Here is a 16544-nt window from a genome sequence, read left to right on the forward strand (position 1 = left end):
GGAAGGCCGGAGACCTGCAGAGTTTAGATTCAAGCCTGATAGAACACACCTGATCCAACTAATCATGCCCTTCAGGCTCATTTGAAAACTACATGCCTTGTGTGTTTGAGAAGGGTTGGAACAACACTCTACAGGGCTCGGGCCCTAAAGGAATTTAGTTTGACACCCCTGGTCTAAGCTCTCTCAGTTATCAGAAAAAAAGAACCACCCTGCCAAGTGTGAGGCTCGAACTCACGACCTTCAGATTATGAGACTGACGCGCTGCCTAACTGCGCCAACGAGGCCCGTGGGCTAAAGGGGGCCCGAACAGAGAAAAAGTAGCTTCTAGGTCCCTGGTTTCAGGTGCGGCTCGAACAGGCCATCTCTAGCCAGGCAAGGGTGTCAGGATGGCCGAGCGGTCTAAGGCGCTGCGTTCAAGCTGGGGAACAATAGTCCGTCAAAGACGGGGAAGAAGGGAAGAAAAGAGGGAAGGAAGAAAAAGAGAAGGGGAAGAAGAGAAAGAAAAAATGAAGAAAAGAAAGGGTCAAATTTGACGTTCAAAGACGGATCTTCCTTAGCATGCGCGCAGTGATACATCTTCCGGTTTCTTCTTGCGGTAAATTCGCGCATTTATATTACACTGTTTTCTATTGCAGGTGCTCCCCTCGACCCGGGTTCGAATCCAGCTAAAGACAACTTTTTGTTTTATTGTTAATTGCTTTAAATAAATGAAGTTTCAAGGTTAATTAAATGTATATATGTGCTTGTTTTGATATTTTTTTCATTACATTTTAATACACCAATGGAAATGTGTTTTGTTATTATTAGTTATTTAGTAGTTGTTGTATTATTTTTTATTCTGATTAAGCATGTTATTGTGTGTAGTTGTATTCATATTTATTTTAAGCATGTTATTAGTTGTGATTTTATTGATATTAAATCAGATTTTTTTTTAAGGTTACATTCATTCAAGACACCTTTAAATCTGTCATTTTTAATTAAAAAAGGATGAAAAAATAGTCATTATTATGCTTAAAAATGTCTGTGACAAATGACAAAGTGCAAATTATCTTTTTATAGGAATACGTTCTATTGTTGCAGTGTACTGATGAAATGTTTACTAAAGTACAAATAAAAAAGCAATCATTCTCTTTTTTTTTTTTACAATTATGCCAACATAACAGTAATGAATATTAAACAAATTAAATTTATATAAGTTTTCAAAAAAAAAAAAAAATTAAAAGGAAATAAAAGGAAAATAAATGTAGAAATCATAACACATTTCTCAATTTGCTTTTTTTATTTATTTTACAATTATGCTAACAGAACAGTAATGAATATTAAATGAAGTTTTCAAACAATAAATTAAAAAGGTAAAAGTAAAAGTTAAATAGGATTAAAAAATCAAGTTAAATAAAATAATGTTAGACACAAATATTAACAATAGTGAACTATATTTAAACAACTATATACACACAACAATAAATAAAAATATACAGTGTATACATTATTTGGGAGAAGGTTCTCCGCATTTACTCTAACCACTTTTCTTTTGTAATGTTCTCAGTCTGTGGACAGTATATACACCTTGCCCCTGTACTGGCTATGTCCCGTTGCACTGGTTTTGAATTGTCCACACTTCCTGCAAGTGTTTGCCTTGTAGGGTCTCTTGGGCATGGTTTGTGGAGCTGGCATCCTATGGACCGCTGACAGTCTTTGAACCATTTGCAGACCCTGGAACACTGGCACACCCTGAAACATCGACAAAAATATGGTTTTCTGGTATTAAAAAAAAAATTGAACAAGTTTAATAATTCGTACAGAATGGAACGTGAAAAGTGTCTTCATAGAATACTTTATACATTATGCCATTACTTACAGAGACAGTACTGCTTGGTATAGAGGCACAAGACACTGCTGCGCTGGGTTGGTCTTCAACCTGAGAAGGTCTCCTGACCACACTAAGATTTGGCTTTGCTGCAGCAATGTGAGAGCCAGTAAATCTTGGTTTGGTAAATCAAAAATGTGAGAAGACAGAATGTGTTATAATAGCAAGAATTACGATTTATATTAATATTACTATTTTAAGTAAATGCAGGTTTTTAAAAACATTTCTTTCTGAATAGAAGTGTCATCCATATTTATTAGCAGTATTGCCTCCTGAAATTACTACAAAGTATTTGCATGATGGAATAATTGTTAATATGTGTACAGTTAATAATAGCCAGCGTCTATGTGGTATGTTACCTGAGACTGAGAAAGAAAGATAATGTAGCTTTAACACATGAGAAGTATTGAGAGAGATGCCATGAGGGACATGAGTCTAGTCTCAAGAGAGAAAGCAGACAGGTTACATTCTACATTTATCCTTGACCATGTGACTTAAACCAAATCTGAGATATTCAAACTGACCATTCAGCAGACAACAGGTGCCCCCACTGTACAAGAGGGGTGACAATTAGTAGGTCTCAGCCAGCATCTCATAGCATTCTTGCTTTTTCTTTTTTTCTTCATCTTACGTTCTGAACTTTCTTGAATTTTAATTGAGCACATTCTTAAGTGGTATTATTAAAAAAGTTAAATAGTAATTCTTACCATTGAAAATTGTGTTGCAACTCTTGCTTCCACAGGTGCAGTAGGCTGGGGCTGGGGCAGGGGCATGGGATGAGGCTGGGGGTCAGGCTGACTCTGCTCCATGGCCTTGTTTGCTGTTTCAGCAGCATGAGGTTCTTCCACCACCCTTTGTGCTGGTCCAGTAGAGGCTTAAGACGACAAAAAAAAAAACCCTTAATACATAATTCAGAAAGAAACCTTTTCAGTAAATATACTAATGATACTAATAAAAAACATGCATTTCAGCACACCTCCAAGCAAGGTTGTTTGGCCACGAGACAGCATCTGACATTTCTCTATCTGTAAGCATTATAACAAATATAATGCATAATACAAGTGAGTCCCTTAAGAGAGCATAAAATACTTCATTAAATTCATATATTTATTCATTCATTCATTCATTTCTAGGACACAAGTCACATTTATCTTATATATAATGTTACAACTGGTATCTCTATTTAGAGGAGAAAGATATAAGACAGGAACATTTCTTAAAATACCTGCAACATTACATAAATGTCTATAAACAATTATTACACACTCTGGTTTGCACTGTTGAAAGCCATAACATAACACAACCATCACATTACATCGTTCAAATGAATGGGACCAGGTAAATGTTTGTTCTGAAGCCTGATGTGTTGTTCTCTTATGCAAATACACTAAACCAAGATACTAATAATGTTCGATTACGATTATTTTTTATTTTTATACATCTATAATGCAAAGGTAACAAACACTCACCCATTGATAAATCTCGTACCACTTTTTATGTCGAACTACGCGACAATGACCCTTGTCATAGGTCACAAACTTGAGTAATTAACCTTTTTTACCTCTGACACGCCCCCTGAGGATGATGTCATTCTTTCGTACACCTTCGGCACGGTTCGGCAACTTGATTGACACCTGACTAGAAGCGCTGACCCCTCCACCTTGCGGTGAGACGCGGAAACGTGCCGTCGAAATCCCCCTGCTCTCTGATTGGTCAAATGTCACGAATGTCAAGATAATGTTATAAATTGCGCTTTTTGATTGGCTGGAAATGTTAAGGCGCTTCGACGCGATTGGTCCAAATGTCATAGCGCTTCGATGCGATTGGCTGCGCAGTTCGACATTGCTCAACATTTCTGAAATTATGTCGGACTATCCTTCGTCAGCTAGCGTTCAGGTCGCAGTCTCCCCTGGAGGCGTGGGTTCGAATCCCACTTCTGACAGACCTATCCTTTGGCTGCAGACAGAGACTTCAGTCTTCTGCTACGTTGGGCCAGCAGGGCGTTAACTTTGACAAAACGACGCATTAGGCAAATGCTAGTATTAATTGGGCAGGCGTTGAAGACAAGGATGAGTTTTTAGACACTTTTTGAAAAGGGTTAAAGCCTCCGCTGCTCGAATTGAGATAGGCAGGCCGATCCACCAGCTGGGAACAGTCCAGGAAAAGGTCCTTGAGAGTGATTTTGTGCCTCTTTGGGATGGCACCACGAGGCATCGTTCACTTGCAGAAAGCAAGCGTAGGTCTGCACCAGCGACTTTAGGTATATTGCTGCAGAGCCAGTGGTTATCTTGTAGGCAAACATCAGTACCTTGAATCTGAAGCGAACAGCTATTGGTAGCCAGTGCAAAATTATGTAGAGAGGTGTGACGTGGGCTTTCTTTGGCTCGTTGAAGACCAGTCTCGCTGCTGCATCCTGGATCAGTTGCAGAGGCTTGATAGTACGTGCCGGAAGACCCGCCAAGGGAGCATAGCAGTAGTCCAGTCTGGAGAAAACAAAGAGCTTGGACAAGGAGTTGTGTGGCCTGCTCTGATCGGAAGGGTCTAATCTTCCGAACGTTGTACAAGGCAAATCTTCAGGACCGGGCCAGTGCAGCAATATGGCCTTTGAAACTTCACAAAACCTCAGGAGGACGTGGCCACGTGTTACATGAATATGAGAGGGATGCTATTGCTGCCTTCATGTAGCATTAGCCAGCATGCATGCAGAATTTTGACTTCACTGTAAATAAAAGGATTGCACGGGCCTACACGCAATGTCGCTGGATGAGATTCAGGGAATTTACCTGGAACCTCACAGTTTTCCACAAAGCATCATTTCACCTGCCCTGAAGAGGAGCTGTGGCCTTTTGCCCCCAGGAGACACAGGGAAACCCACACGAAAGGGGACAGAGAACCTCACTCTTTCTTTCTAAGCCACGGGTGTCAAACTCAGTCCCTGGAAGGCCGGAGACCTGCAGAGTTTAGATTCAAGCCTGATAGAACACACCTGATCCAACTAATCATGCCCTTCAGGCTCATTTGAAAACTACATGCCTTGTGTGTTTGAGAAGGGTTGGAACAACACTCTACAGGGCTCGGGCCCTAAAGGAATTTAGTTTGACACCCCTGGTCTAAGCTCTCTCAGTTATCAGAAAAAAAGAACCACCCTGCCCCGTGTGAGGCTCGAACTCACGACCTTCAGATTATGAGACTGACGCGCTGCCTAACTGCGCCAACGAGGCCCGTGGGCTAAAGGGGGCCCGAACAGAGAAAAAGTAGCTTCTAGGTCCCTGGTTTCAGGTGCGGCTCGAACAGGCCATCTCTAGCCAGGCAAGGGTGTCAGGATGGCCGAGCGGTCTAAGGCGCTGCGTTCAGGTCGCAGTCTCCCCTGGAGGCGTGGGTTCGAATCCCACTTCTGACAGACCTATCCTTTGGCTGCAGACAGAGACTTCAGTCTTCTGCTACGTTGGGCCAGCAGGGCGTTAACTTTGACAAAACGACGCATTAGGCAAATGCTAGTATTAATTGGGCAGGCGTTGAAGACAAGGATGAGTTTTTAGACACTTTTTGAAAAGGGTTAAAGCCTCCGCTGCTCGAATTGAGATAGGCAGGCCGATCCACCAGCTGGGAACAGTCCAGGAAAAGGTCCTTGAGAGTGATTTTGTGCCTCTTTGGGATGGCACCACGAGGCATCGTTCACTTGCAGAAAGCAAGCGTAGGTCTGCACCAGCGACTTTAGGTATATTGCTGCAGAGCCAGTGGTTATCTTGTAGGCAAACATCAGTACCTTGAATCTGATGCGAACAGCTATTGGTAGCCAGTGCAAAATTATGAAGAGAGGTGTGACGTGGGCTTTCTTTGGCTCGTTGAAGACCAGTCTCGCTGCTGCATCCTGGATCAGTTGCAGAGGCTTGATAGTACGTGCCGGAAGACCCGCCAAGGGAGCATAGCAGTAGTCCAGTCTGGAGAAAACAAAGAGCTTGGACAAGGAGTTGTGTGGCCTGCTCTGATCGGAAGGGTCTAATCTTCCGAACGTTGTACAAGGCAAATATTCAGGACCGGGCCAGTGCAGCAATATGGCCTTTGAAACTTCACAAAACCTCAGGAGGACGTGGCCACGTGTTACATGAATATGAGAGGGATGCTATTGCTGCCTTCATGTAGCATTAGCCAGCATGCATGCAGAATTTTGACTTCACTGTAAATAAAAGGATTGCACGGGCCTACACGCAATGTCGCTGGATGAGATTCAGGGAATTTACCTGGAACCTCACAGTTTTCCACAAAGCATCATTTCACCTGCCCTGAAGAGGAGCTGTGGCCTTTTGCCCCCAGGAGACACAGGGAAACCCACACGAAAGGGGACAGAGAACCTCACTCTTTCTTTCTAAGCCACGGGTGTCAAACTCAGTCCCTGGAAGGCCGGAGACCTGCAGAGTTTAGATTCAAGCCTGATAGAACACACCTGATCCAACTAATCATGCCCTTCAGGCTCATTTGAAAACTACATGCCTTGTGTGTTTGAGAAGGGTTGGAACAACACTCTACAGGGCTCGGGCCCTAAAGGAATTTAGTTTGACACCCCTGGTCTAAGCTCTCTCAGTTATCAGAAAAAAAGAACCACCCTGCCCCGTGTGAGGCTCGAACTCACGACCTTCAGATTATGAGACTGACGCGCTGCCTAACTGCGCCAACGAGGCCCGTGGGCTAAAGGGGGCCCGAACAGAGAAAAAGTAGCTTCTAGGTCCCTGGTTTCAGGTGCGGCTCGAACAGGCCATCTCTAGCCAGGCAAGAGTGTCAGGATGGCCGAGCGGTCTAAGGCGCTGCGTTCAGGTCGCAGTCTCCCCTGGAGGCGTGGGTTCGAATCCCACTTCTGACAGACCTATCCTTTGGCTGCAGACAGAGACTTCAGTCTTCTGCTACGTTGGGCCAGCAGGGCGTTAACTTTGACAAAACGACGCATTAGGCAAATGCTAGTATTAATTGGGCAGGCGTTGAAGACAAGGATGAGTTTTTAGACACTTTTTGAAAAGGGTTAAAGCCTCCGCTGCTCGAATTGAGATAGGCAGGCCGATCCACCAGCTGGGAACAGTCCAGGAAAAGGTCCTTGAGAGTGATTTTGTGCCTCTTTGGGATGGCACCACGAGGCATCGTTCACTTGCAGAAAGCAAGCGTAGGTCTGCACCAGCGACTTTAGGTATATTGCTGCAGAGCCAGTGGTTATCTTGTAGGCAAACATCAGTACCTTGAATCTGACGCGAACAGCTATTGGTAGCCAGTGCAAAATCATGAAGAGAGGTGTGACGTGGGCTTTCTTTGGCTCGTTGAAGACCAGTCTCGCTGCTGCATCCTGGATCAGTTGCAGAGGCTTGATAGTACGTGCCGGAAGACCCGCCAAGGGAGCATAGCAGTAGTCCAGTCTGGAGAAAACAAAGAGCTTGGACAAGGAGTTGTGTGGCCTGCTCTGATCGGAAGGGTCTAATCTTCCGAACGTTGTACAAGGCAAATCTTCAGGACCGGGCCAGTGCAGCAATATGGCCTTTGAAACTTCACAAAACCTCAGGAGGACGTGGCCACGTGTTACATGAATATGAGAGGGATGCTATTGCTGCCTTCATGTAGCATTAGCCAGCATGCATGCAGAATTTTGACTTCACTGTAAATAAAAGGATTGCACGGGCCTACACGCAATGTCGCTGGATGAGATTCAGGGAATTTACCTGGAACCTCACAGTTTTCCACAAAGCATCATTTCACCTGCCCTGAAGAGGAGCTGTGGCCTTTTGCCCCCAGGAGACACAGGGAAACCCACACGAAAGGGGACAGAGAACCTCACTCTTTCTTTCTAAGCCACGGGTGTCAAACTCAGTCCCTGGAAGGCCGGAGACCTGCAGAGTTTAGATTCAAGCCTGATAGAACACACCTGATCCAACTAATCATGCCCTTCAGGCTCATTTGAAAACTACATGCCTTGTGTGTTTGAGAAGGGTTGGAACAACACTCTACAGGGCTCGGGCCCTAAAGGAATTTAGTTTGACACCCCTGGTCTAAGCTCTCTCAGTTATCAGAAAAAAAGAACCACCCTGCCCCGTGTGAGGCTCGAACTCACGACCTTCAGATTATGAGACTGACGCGCTGCCTAACTGCGCCAACGAGGCCCGTGGGCTAAAGGGGGCCCGAACAGAGAAAAAGTAGCTTCTAGGTCCCTGGTTTCAGGTGCGGCTCGAACAGGCCATCTCTAGCCAGGCAAGGGTGTCAGGATGGCCGAGCGGTCTAAGGCGCTGCGTTCAGGTCGCAGTCTCCCCTGGAGGCGTGGGTTCGAATCCCACTTCTGACAGACCTATCCTTTGGCTGCAGACAGAGACTTCAGTCTTCTGCTACGTTGGGCCAGCAGGGCGTTAACTTTGACAAAACGACGCATTAGGCAAATGCTAGTATTAATTGGGCAGGCGTTGAAGACAAGGATGAGTTTTTAGACACTTTTTGAAAAGGGTTAAAGCCTCCGCTGCTCGAATTGAGATAGGCAGGCCGATCCACCAGCTGGGAACAGTCCAGGAAAAGGTCCTTGAGAGTGATTTTGTGCCTCTTTGGGATGGCACCACGAGGCATCGTTCACTTGCAGAAAGCAAGCGTAGGTCTGCACCAGCGACTTTAGGTATATTGCTGCAGAGCCAGTGGTTATCTTGTAGGCAAACATCAGTACCTTGAATCTGACGCGAACAGCTATTGGTAGCCAGTGCAAAATTATGAAGAGAGGTGTGACGTGGGCTTTCTTTGGCTCGTTGAAGACCAGTCTCGCTGCTGCATCCTGGATCAGTTGCAGAGGCTTGATAGTACGTGCCGGAAGACCCGCCAAGGGAGCATAGCAGTAGTCCAGTCTGGAGAAAACAAAGAGCTTGGACAAGGAGTTGTGTGGCCTGCTCTGATCGGAAGGGTCTAATCTTCCGAACGTTGTACAAGGCAAATATTCAGGACCGGGCCAGTGCAGCAATATGGCCTTTGAAACTTCACAAAACCTCAGGAGGACGTGGCCACGTGTTACATGAATATGAGAGGGATGCTATTGCTGCCTTCATGTAGCATTAGCCAGCATGCATGCAGAATTTTGACTTCACTGTAAATAAAAGGATTGCACGGGCCTACACGCAATGTCGCTGGATGAGATTCAGGGAATTTACCTGGAACCTCACAGTTTTCCACAAAGCATCATTTCACCTGCCCTGAAGAGGAGCTGTGGCCTTTTGCCCCCAGGAGACACAGGGAAACCCACACGAAAGGGGACAGAGAACCTCACTCTTTCTTTCTAAGCCACGGGTGTCAAACTCAGTCCCTGGAAGGCCGGAGACCTGCAGAGTTTAGATTCAAGCCTGATAGAACACACCTGATCCAACTAATCATGCCCTTCAGGCTCATTTGAAAACTACATGCCTTGTGTGTTTGAGAAGGGTTGGAACAACACTCTACAGGGCTCGGGCCCTAAAGGAATTTAGTTTGACACCCCTGGTCTAAGCTCTCTCAGTTATCAGAAAAAAAGAACCACCCTGCCCCGTGTGAGGCTCGAACTCACGACCTTCAGATTATGAGACTGACGCGCTGCCTAACTGCGCCAACGAGGCCCGTGGGCTAAAGGGGGCCCGAACAGAGAAAAAGTAGCTTCTAGGTCCCTGGTTTCAGGTGCGGCTCGAACAGGCCATCTCTAGCCAGGCAAGGGTGTCAGGATGGCCGAGCGGTCTAAGGCGCTGCGTTCAGGTCGCAGTCTCCCCTGGAGGCGTGGGTTCGAATCCCACTTCTGACAGACCTATCCTTTGGCTGCAGACAGAGACTTCAGTCTTCTGCTACGTTGGGCCAGCAGGGCGTTAACTTTGACAAAACGACGCATTAGGCAAATGCTAGTATTAATTGGGCAGGCGTTGAAGACAAGGATGAGTTTTTAGACACTTTTTGAAAAGGGTTAAAGCCTCCGCTGCTCGAATTGAGATAGGCAGGCCGATCCACCAGCTGGGAACAGTCCAGGAAAAGGTCCTTGAGAGTGATTTTGTGCCTCTTTGGGATGGCACCACGAGGCATCGTTCACTTGCAGAAAGCAAGCGTAGGTCTGCACCAGCGACTTTAGGTATATTGCTGCAGAGCCAGTGGTTATCTTGTAGGCAAACATCAGTACCTTGAATCTGACGCGAACAGCTATTGGTAGCCAGTGCAAAATTATGAAGAGAGGTGTGACGTGGGCTTTCTTTGGCTCGTTGAAGACCAGTCTCGCTGCTGCATCCTGGATCAGTTGCAGAGGCTTGATAGTACGTGCCGGAAGACCCGCCAAGGGAGCATAGCAGTAGTCCAGTCTGGAGAAAACAAAGAGCTTGGACAAGGAGTTGTGTGGCCTGCTCTGATCGGAAGGGTCTAATCTTCCGAACGTTGTACAAGGCAAATCTTCAGGACCGGGCCAGTGCAGCAATATGGCCTTTGAAACTTCACAAAACCTCAGGAGGACGTGGCCACGTGTTACATGAATATGAGAGGGATGCTATTGCTGCCTTCATGTAGCATTAGCCAGCATGCATGCAGAATTTTGACTTCACTGTAAATAAAAGGATTGCACGGGCCTACACGCAATGTCGCTGGATGAGATTCAGGGAATTTACCTGGAACCTCACAGTTTTCCACAAAGCATCATTTCACCTGCCCTGAAGAGGAGCTGTGGCCTTTTGCCCCCAGGAGACACAGGGAAACCCACACGAAAGGGGACAGAGAACCTCACTCTTTCTTTCTAAGCCACGGGTGTCAAACTCAGTCCCTGGAAGGCCGGAGACCTGCAGAGTTTAGATTCAAGCCTGATAGAACACACCTGATCCAACTAATCATGCCCTTCAGGCTCATTTGAAAACTACATGCCTTGTGTGTTTGAGAAGGGTTGGAACAACACTCTACAGGGCTCGGGCCCTAAAGGAATTTAGTTTGACACCCCTGGTCTAAGCTCTCTCAGTTATCAGAAAAAAAGAACCACCCTGCCCCGTGTGAGGCTCGAACTCACGACCTTCAGATTATGAGACTGACGCGCTGCCTAACTGCGCCAACGAGGCCCGTGGGCTAAAGGGGGCCCGAACAGAGAAAAAGTAGCTTCTAGGTCCCTGGTTTCAGGTGCGGCTCGAACAGGCCATCTCTAGCCAGGCAAGGGTGTCAGGATGGCCGAGCGGTCTAAGGCGCTGCGTTCAGGTCGCAGTCTCCCCTGGAGGCGTGGGTTCGAATCCCACTTCTGACAGACCTATCCTTTGGCTGCAGACAGAGACTTCAGTCTTCTGCTACGTTGGGCCAGCAGGGCGTTAACTTTGACAAAACGACGCATTAGGCAAATGCTAGTATTAATTGGGCAGGCGTTGAAGACAAGGATGAGTTTTTAGACACTTTTTGAAAAGGGTTAAAGCCTCCGCTGCTCGAATTGAGATAGGCAGGCCGATCCACCAGCTGGGAACAGTCCAGGAAAAGGTCCTTGAGAGTGATTTTGTGCCTCTTTGGGATGGCACCACGAGGCATCGTTCACTTGCAGAAAGCAAGCGTAGGTCTGCACCAGCGACTTTAGGTATATTGCTGCAGAGCCAGTGGTTATCTTGTAGGCAAACATCAGTACCTTGAATCTGATGCGAACAGCTATTGGTAGCCAGTGCAAAATTATGAAGAGAGGTGTGACGTGGGCTTTCTTTGGCTCGTTGAAGACCAGTCTCGCTGCTGCATCCTGGATCAGTTGCAGAGGCTTGATAGTACGTGCCGGAAGACCCGCCAAGGGAGCATAGCAGTAGTCCAGTCTGGAGAAAACAAAGAGCTTGGACAAGGAGTTGTGTGGCCTGCTCTGATCGGAAGGGTCTAATCTTCCGAACGTTGTACAAGGCAAATCTTCAGGACCGGGCCAGTGCAGCAATATGGCCTTTGAAACTTCACAAAACCTCAGGAGGACGTGGCCACGTGTTACATGAATATGAGAGGGATGCTATTGCTGCCTTCATGTAGCATTAGCCAGCATGCATGCAGAATTTTGACTTCACTGTAAATAAAAGGATTGCACGGGCCTACACGCAATGTCGCTGGATGAGATTCAGGGAATTTACCTGGAACCTCACAGTTTTCCACAAAGCATCATTTCACCTGCCCTGAAGAGGAGCTGTGGCCTTTTGCCCCCAGGAGACACAGGGAAACCCACACGAAAGGGGACAGAGAACCTCACTCTTTCTTTCTAAGCCACGGGTGTCAAACTCAGTCCCTGGAAGGCCGGAGACCTGCAGAGTTTAGATTCAAGCCTGATAGAACACACCTGATCCAACTAATCATGCCCTTCAGGCTCATTTGAAAACTACATGCCTTGTGTGTTTGAGAAGGGTTGGAACAACACTCTACAGGGCTCGGGCCCTAAAGGAATTTAGTTTGACACCCCTGGTCTAAGCTCTCTCAGTTATCAGAAAAAAAGAACCACCCTGCCCCGTGTGAGGCTCGAACTCACGACCTTCAGATTATGAGACTGACGCGCTGCCTAACTGCGCCAACGAGGCCCGTGGGCTAAAGGGGGCCCGAACAGAGAAAAAGTAGCTTCTAGGTCCCTGGTTTCAGGTGCGGCTCGAACAGGCCATCTCTAGCCAGGCAAGAGTGTCAGGATGGCCGAGCGGTCTAAGGCGCTGCGTTCAGGTCGCAGTCTCCCCTGGAGGCGTGGGTTCGAATCCCACTTCTGACAGACCTATCCTTTGGCTGCAGACAGAGACTTCAGTCTTCTGCTACGTTGGGCCAGCAGGGCGTTAACTTTGACAAAACGACGCATTAGGCAAATGCTAGTATTAATTGGGCAGGCGTTGAAGACAAGGATGAGTTTTTAGACACTTTTTGAAAAGGGTTAAAGCCTCCGCTGCTCGAATTGAGATAGGCAGGCCGATCCACCAGCTGGGAACAGTCCAGGAAAAGGTCCTTGAGAGTGATTTTGTGCCTCTTTGGGATGGCACCACGAGGCATCGTTCACTTGCAGAAAGCAAGCGTAGGTCTGCACCAGCGACTTTAGGTATATTGCTGCAGAGCCAGTGGTTATCTTGTAGGCAAACATCAGTACCTTGAATCTGAAGCGAACAGCTATTGGTAGCCAGTGCAAAATTATGTAGAGAGGTGTGACGTGGGCTTTCTTTGGCTCGTTGAAGACCAGTCTCGCTGCTGCATCCTGGATCAGTTGCAGAGGCTTGATAGTACGTGCCGGAAGACCCGCCAAGGGAGCATAGCAGTAGTCCAGTCTGGAGAAAACAAAGAGCTTGGACAAGGAGTTGTGTGGCCTGCTCTGATCGGAAGGGTCTAATCTTCCGAACGTTGTACAAGGCAAATCTTCAGGACCGGGCCAGTGCAGCAATATGGCCTTTGAAACTTCACAAAACCTCAGGAGGACGTGGCCACGTGTTACATGAATATGAGAGGGATGCTATTGCTGCCTTCATGTAGCATTAGCCAGCATGCATGCAGAATTTTGACTTCACTGTAAATAAAAGGATTGCACGGGCCTACACGCAATGTCGCTGGATGAGATTCAGGGAATTTACCTGGAACCTCACAGTTTTCCACAAAGCATCATTTCACCTGCCCTGAAGAGGAGCTGTGGCCTTTTGCCCCCAGGAGACACAGGGAAACCCACACGAAAGGGGACAGAGAACCTCACTCTTTCTTTCTAAGCCACGGGTGTCAAACTCAGTCCCTGGAAGGCCGGAGACCTGCAGAGTTTAGATTCAAGCCTGATAGAACACACCTGATCCAACTAATCATGCCCTTCAGGCTCATTTGAAAACTACATGCCTTGTGTGTTTGAGAAGGGTTGGAACAACACTCTACAGGGCTCGGGCCCTAAAGGAATTTAGTTTGACACCCCTGGTCTAAGCTCTCTCAGTTATCAGAAAAAAAGAACCACCCTGCCCCGTGTGAGGCTCGAACTCACGACCTTCAGATTATGAGACTGACGCGCTGCCTAACTGCGCCAACGAGGCCCATGGGCTAAAGGGGGCCCGAACAGAGAAAAAGTAGCTTCTAGGTCCCTGGTTTCAGGTGCGGCTCGAACAGGCCATCTCTAGCCAGGCAAGGGTGTCAGGATGGCCGAGCGGTCTAAGGCGCTGCGTTCAGGTCGCAGTCTCCCCTGGAGGCGTGGGTTCGAATCCCACTTCTGACAGACCTATCCTTTGGCTGCAGACAGAGACTTCAGTCTTCTGCTACGTTGGGCCAGCAGGGCGTTAACTTTGACAAAACGACGCATTAGGCAAATGCTAGTATTAATTGGGCAGGCGTTGAAGACAAGGATGAGTTTTTAGACACTTTTTGAAAAGGGTTAAAGCCTCCGCTGCTCGAATTGAGATAGGCAGGCCGATCCACCAGCTGGGAACAGTCCAGGAAAAGGTCCTTGAGAGTGATTTTGTGCCTCTTTGGGATGGCACCACGAGGCATCGTTCACTTGCAGAAAGCAAGCGTAGGTCTGCACCAGCGACTTTAGGTATATTGCTGCAGAGCCAGTGGTTATCTTGTAGGCAAACATCAGTACCTTGAATCTGATGCGAACAGCTATTGGTAGCCAGTGCAAAATTATGAAGAGAGGTGTGACGTGGGCTTTCTTTGGCTCGTTGAAGACCAGTCTCGCTGCTGCATCCTGGATCAGTTGCAGAGGCTTGATAGTACGTGCCGGAAGACCCGCCAAGGGAGCATAGCAGTAGTCCAGTCTGGAGAAAACAAAGAGCTTGGACAAGGAGTTGTGTGGCCTGCTCTGATCGGAAGGGTCTAATCTTCCGAACGTTGTACAAGGCAAATATTCAGGACCGGGCCAGTGCAGCAATATGGCCTTTGAAACTTCACAAAACCTCAGGAGGACGTGGCCACGTGTTACATGAATATGAGAGGGATGCTATTGCTGCCTTCATGTAGCATTAGCCAGCATGCATGCAGAATTTTGACTTCACTGTAAATAAAAGGATTGCACGGGCCTACACGCAATGTCGCTGGATGAGATTCAGGGAATTTACCTGGAACCTCACAGTTTTCCACAAAGCATCATTTCACCTGCCCTGAAGAGGAGCTGTGGCCTTTTGCCCCCAGGAGACACAGGGAAACCCACACGAAAGGGGACAGAGAACCTCACTCTTTCTTTCTAAGCCACGGGTGTCAAACTCAGTCCCTGGAAGGCCGGAGACCTGCAGAGTTTAGATTCAAGCCTGATAGAACACACCTGATCCAACTAATCATGCCCTTCAGGCTCATTTGAAAACTACATGCCTTGTGTGTTTGAGAAGGGTTGGAACAACACTCTACAGGGCTCGGGCCCTAAAGGAATTTAGTTTGACACCCCTGGTCTAAGCTCTCTCAGTTATCAGAAAAAAAGAACCACCCTGCCCCGTGTGAGGCTCGAACTCACGACCTTCAGATTATGAGACTGACGCGCTGCCTAACTGCGCCAACGAGGCCCGTGGGCTAAAGGGGGCCCGAACAGAGAAAAAGTAGCTTCTAGGTCCCTGGTTTCAGGTGCGGCTCGAACAGGCCATCTCTAGCCAGGCAAGGGTGTCAGGATGGCCGAGCGGTCTAAGGCGCTGCGTTCAGGTCGCAGTCTCCCCTGGAGGCGTGGGTTCGAATCCCACTTCTGACAGACCTATCCTTTGGCTGCAGACAGAGACTTCAGTCTTCTGCTACGTTGGGCCAGCAGGGCGTTAACTTTGACAAAACGACGCATTAGGCAAATGCTAGTATTAATTGGGCAGGCGTTGAAGACAAGGATGAGTTTTTAGACACTTTTTGAAAAGGGTTAAAGCCTCCGCTGCTCGAATTGAGATAGGCAGGCCGATCCACCAGCTGGGAACAGTCCAGGAAAAGGTCCTTGAGAGTGATTTTGTGCCTCTTTGGGATGGCACCACGAGGCATCGTTCACTTGCAGAAAGCAAGCGTAGGTCTGCACCAGCGACTTTAGGTATATTGCTGCAGAGCCAGTGGTTATCTTGTAGGCAAACATCAGTACCTTGAATCTGATGCGAACAGCTATTGGTAGCCAGTGCAAAATTATGAAGAGAGGTGTGACGTGGGCTTTCTTTGGCTCGTTGAAGACCAGTCTCGCTGCTGCATCCTGGATCAGTTGCAGAGGCTTGATAGTACGTGCCGGAAGACCCGCCAAGGGAGCATAGCAGTAGTCCAGTCTGGAGAAAACAAAGAGCTTGGACAAGGAGTTGTGTGGCCTGCTCTGATCGGAAGGGTCTAATCTTCCGAACGTTGTACAAGGCAAATCTTCAGGACCGGGCCAGTGCAGCAATATGGCCTTTGAAACTTCACAAAACCTCAGGAGGACGTGGCCACGTGTTACATGAATATGAGAGGGATGCTATTGCTGCCTTCATGTAGCATTAGCCAGCATGCATGCAGAATTTTGACTTCACTGTAAATAAAAGGATTGCACGGGCCTACACGCAATGTCGCTGGATGAGATTCAGGGAATTTACCTGGAACCTCACAGTTTTCCACAAAGCATCATTTCACCTGCCCTGAAGAGGAGCTGTGGCCTTTTGCCCCCAGGAGACACAGGGAAACCCACACGAAAGGGGACAGAGAACCTCACTCTTTCTTTCTAAGCCACGGGTGTCAAACTCAGTCCCTGGAAGGCCGGAGACCTGCAGAGTTTAGATTCAAGCCTGATAGAACACACCTGATACAACTAATCATGCCCTTCAGG

The 16544-nt window shown here is 47.6% G+C and overlaps 16 non-coding genes across 16 annotated transcripts; 8 read left to right on the forward strand and 8 right to left on the reverse strand.

Moving 5' to 3' along the window:
* Window positions 1-5014: 5014 nt before the first annotated feature.
* Window positions 5015-5088, reverse strand: trnam-cau (transfer RNA methionine (anticodon CAU)). Its single transcript has one exon. It is a non-coding gene; the product is annotated as a tRNA-Met (tRNA).
* Window positions 5089-5184: 96 nt separating this feature from the next.
* On the forward strand, window positions 5185-5267 carry trnal-cag (transfer RNA leucine (anticodon CAG)). The gene has a single exon. It is a non-coding gene; the product is annotated as a tRNA-Leu (tRNA).
* A 1205-nt stretch (window positions 5268-6472) lies between these two features.
* On the reverse strand, window positions 6473-6546 carry trnam-cau (transfer RNA methionine (anticodon CAU)). The gene has a single exon. It is a non-coding gene; the product is annotated as a tRNA-Met (tRNA).
* A 96-nt stretch (window positions 6547-6642) lies between these two features.
* Window positions 6643-6725, forward strand: trnal-cag (transfer RNA leucine (anticodon CAG)). Its single transcript has one exon. It is a non-coding gene; the product is annotated as a tRNA-Leu (tRNA).
* A 1205-nt stretch (window positions 6726-7930) lies between these two features.
* On the reverse strand, window positions 7931-8004 carry trnam-cau (transfer RNA methionine (anticodon CAU)). The gene has a single exon. It is a non-coding gene; the product is annotated as a tRNA-Met (tRNA).
* A 96-nt stretch (window positions 8005-8100) lies between these two features.
* On the forward strand, window positions 8101-8183 carry trnal-cag (transfer RNA leucine (anticodon CAG)). Its single transcript has one exon. It is a non-coding gene; the product is annotated as a tRNA-Leu (tRNA).
* Window positions 8184-9388: 1205 nt separating this feature from the next.
* trnam-cau (transfer RNA methionine (anticodon CAU)) lies at window positions 9389-9462 on the reverse strand. Its single transcript has one exon. It is a non-coding gene; the product is annotated as a tRNA-Met (tRNA).
* A 96-nt stretch (window positions 9463-9558) lies between these two features.
* Window positions 9559-9641, forward strand: trnal-cag (transfer RNA leucine (anticodon CAG)). The gene has a single exon. It is a non-coding gene; the product is annotated as a tRNA-Leu (tRNA).
* Window positions 9642-10846: 1205 nt separating this feature from the next.
* trnam-cau (transfer RNA methionine (anticodon CAU)) lies at window positions 10847-10920 on the reverse strand. The gene has a single exon. It is a non-coding gene; the product is annotated as a tRNA-Met (tRNA).
* A 96-nt stretch (window positions 10921-11016) lies between these two features.
* trnal-cag (transfer RNA leucine (anticodon CAG)) lies at window positions 11017-11099 on the forward strand. Its single transcript has one exon. It is a non-coding gene; the product is annotated as a tRNA-Leu (tRNA).
* Window positions 11100-12304: 1205 nt separating this feature from the next.
* Window positions 12305-12378, reverse strand: trnam-cau (transfer RNA methionine (anticodon CAU)). Its single transcript has one exon. It is a non-coding gene; the product is annotated as a tRNA-Met (tRNA).
* A 96-nt stretch (window positions 12379-12474) lies between these two features.
* trnal-cag (transfer RNA leucine (anticodon CAG)) lies at window positions 12475-12557 on the forward strand. The gene has a single exon. It is a non-coding gene; the product is annotated as a tRNA-Leu (tRNA).
* A 1205-nt stretch (window positions 12558-13762) lies between these two features.
* trnam-cau (transfer RNA methionine (anticodon CAU)) lies at window positions 13763-13836 on the reverse strand. The gene has a single exon. It is a non-coding gene; the product is annotated as a tRNA-Met (tRNA).
* Window positions 13837-13932: 96 nt separating this feature from the next.
* trnal-cag (transfer RNA leucine (anticodon CAG)) lies at window positions 13933-14015 on the forward strand. The gene has a single exon. It is a non-coding gene; the product is annotated as a tRNA-Leu (tRNA).
* Window positions 14016-15220: 1205 nt separating this feature from the next.
* Window positions 15221-15294, reverse strand: trnam-cau (transfer RNA methionine (anticodon CAU)). Its single transcript has one exon. It is a non-coding gene; the product is annotated as a tRNA-Met (tRNA).
* Window positions 15295-15390: 96 nt separating this feature from the next.
* On the forward strand, window positions 15391-15473 carry trnal-cag (transfer RNA leucine (anticodon CAG)). Its single transcript has one exon. It is a non-coding gene; the product is annotated as a tRNA-Leu (tRNA).
* Window positions 15474-16544: the final 1071 nt, after the last annotated feature.

The sequence above is a fragment of the Carassius gibelio genome, chromosome A4 (assembly GCF_023724105.1).
Source record: "Carassius gibelio isolate Cgi1373 ecotype wild population from Czech Republic chromosome A4, carGib1.2-hapl.c, whole genome shotgun sequence".
In the NCBI taxonomy this organism is placed as follows: Eukaryota; Metazoa; Chordata; class Actinopteri; order Cypriniformes; family Cyprinidae; genus Carassius; species Carassius gibelio.